This window comes from Rhinoraja longicauda, chromosome 5, assembly GCF_053455715.1.
Source record: "Rhinoraja longicauda isolate Sanriku21f chromosome 5, sRhiLon1.1, whole genome shotgun sequence".
NCBI lineage: Eukaryota > Metazoa > Chordata > Chondrichthyes > Rajiformes > Arhynchobatidae > Rhinoraja > Rhinoraja longicauda.
This window is the reverse complement of record NC_135957.1, coordinates 48,954,148-48,957,082: the sequence shown is the minus strand read 5'-3', so window position 1 is coordinate 48,957,082 and position 2,935 is coordinate 48,954,148.

Genomic DNA, 2,935 nt, shown 5'->3' with positions numbered 1-2,935 from the left:
TAGAGAATTGCCATCAAGGTTGCAATTCGTCTAATTGTCCAAGCATATTTCAGGATGAATGTAAGCGAAAGAAAGGATTGGCAGGAGATCAGGTAATACTCAAACCCTGCTTTCAATTACACACACATTGCCAATAAAACTAAATAACAATATCACATCTCAAGCATCTCTGGCAGAGAGAGATATGTTCAATTCGGAATTGCTAATATATTTTTCCACTGTATAATCAACAACGATGATATAGATATATATATATATAACCACGCTATTTCAAGATATGTCTAACGTCTTGATAAAATTGTTTATTTTCTCTTTGATTTTCTCATCCATGAATTTTTTTAATTGTTCTCGTTTCTGTAAACGGTTAATCTTCTGTCTCTCCAGTTCTTTTTGATAAATATTATCAATGCTGGCCATACGGCGCAATTCTTTGTGTGTCAAAGACTTGATATCACCATCATCTGTACTCCCCCTTCGCAGGGATGTGGTTGACATAGATCTTCTAAAACGAGGTGGCCCCAAGGTAATTGCACTTGCGGGAGAGGACATGAGAGAACTTCCCTTCACATGGTGTTTTGATAACAACCTTCTGTCAAATTCATCATGAACAAACGAGTTGGGACTGATTCTCCCATTTAATCCAGCCCAAGTACGCAACAAACTTGAACGTTGCTCTCCAGATTGCGGGTTATTCTGTGTTGATGATTTAGCCGTTTTACTTCTTCCAATAAACAAGGGATTCATTCTAACTCCCTCTGAATTCCAATCTGAGTTCGTCTCATCTTTGTCTCCCTTAATCACAGTCTTTAATTGCAAAATTAAGTCATCTAATTTAAACTTTTGGAGTATTGATTTTTGTCTTAACAAATTCTGAAGTTCCTCTGTTACAGTTGAACTTTCTTCCTGTAATGATGACAGAACAATGCGATGGCCATGGTACAGATGGTCCAGTCGATTGTGTAAGAGCACATCTTCTTTTTTGTTTTTTAAGCGTGCATCCACTGTTAGCATTGGAGAGTTCTTTGTTGACTTGTTCATAATTGTACTGTTAGTTAAATGGTTTCCCGAATAGACTCTTGAAATGTTTGAGCATTTTAGAGCAGATAATGAAAAAAATAAAATGTTGTTAATTATACATACTTGATTTAATTATTTAAAAAACATTGAAAGCTTAATTCATTAATTGATTACACTGATTTTTTTTGTCTGTTTTTCAGCATCCTCTGAAGCACCCATTGAGTTGTTGCAGCTTTATTAACAGTAATAACCTCAAATGCTCAACCTCATATTCTCTCAAAATTGCCAGATTGTTCTTTCATGTTGGTGCAATTCTCCCTCAATATCAAAGGCCATTCAGCAATAATCCTCTTCGCCATCTTTGCACCAAGGCTCTCTCATGAGATCTGAAACTGTTGAACCAAAACTGCATATCAGCAAACAGTTTATTGATGAGTACTGTCACATAGGTACTGTTCACAATACCTTTCATCAGTTTACTCATCTAATTTATTCTGAACCTCTACCATTTCGGATATTCTCTATCATTTTGGGTATTATCTTCTATGTATGAGGCTGGAATGTTCTACACAAGACTAACAATCATAGACAGTTGCAAGTATGAATGAGGTAGGATTTTTGCTCATTATTTGTGGGTCAGTGATAGCATTCTTAACTCTGTGGATTGAAGGCTCACTCCAGAATACAAAACTCCGGGAGATGCCATCTCTTGGATCAGATATTAAACCAATACCTAGTTTGCTCTCGCACAGGATAGTTTCTAGGAAGGACAGTCAAATTATTGTCAGATCCTAGTAAATTTTATGCCTTGCCCACCAGTTAAAGAACAGATTATCACACGCCAGATTACTCTCAGAAGTCTGAGTCTTCTGAGTTTCCTGAAAAAGCTGCACTTCCGAAGTGTCACTGTCGGCTGGGAAAACCCTTGACCTGAAACTTCTGCTCCAAATCATGCCCCATTCTGGTTTGAAAATGCGCAGATCAAATCTTGAGACTCCCTTCCCAATAGCACTAAGGGAATATCAACATTCCATGGGCAATTAGCGATGGGCAATAAATATTCACTTTCTATTAATGATTAAAAAGCTAAACGGATAAACAAAGAAGTTGTCAACAAAGAACATGAAGAGTTCAGTTTCAAGAAGGATCCCAACCCAAAAAGTCACCTATTGATGATCTTCAGAGATGCTACCCGACCCACTCCAGCACGTTGTGTTCTACACAAGATTCTAGCATTTTAACGTCCTTCTGTCTTCAAGTTGTCAAATAAATTAACTTTGAAGAAGCTTTTCTAGACAGTGTTTGTAATCTGTATTTGGGACATTGGGATATACAAAAAGTGAGTCTTCATTTGGTTAGAAGTGATTGATCACAACATTATACCTAACTGAACATTGGCATTTTCCTTCAATCCAGAAATTCAAAATCAATTAATCAAAATCTTTGCTCGTATTATTCAGTCAATCATTCAGTCAAAAAAATAACAACATTCAGACATCAGAGTAATCTCTTACTCTTAGAAAGCCTCCAAAGCCCTTGATTGCAAAATAACAGATGTACTGCAATATACACCAGGACAAAATGTGAGGTGCTCACATTGGGACCAAATTACTTTCCAGATTTTTTTCTAACAATATAGCACACATGCTGATACAGTAGGTTTTTAAAAAAAAAAGTATAAAGTTAAATTTTGCAAGATTTCTTCTTACCTCTGACCAATAATTCTCCATACAAAACACTATTAATTATTAATAATATCTTCCTTCCATATGTAATTCAATTGTTTGTTCAATTAACTTGCTTCACTTCCAAACTGTGCATTCAATGCACACGACAGTGAACATTTCCCTAAAACAAAAGCAGCTTTAAATCCTTGCTGAGTTTACCTGGCAATTCCTGTTAACCCCTAAGTAATCGT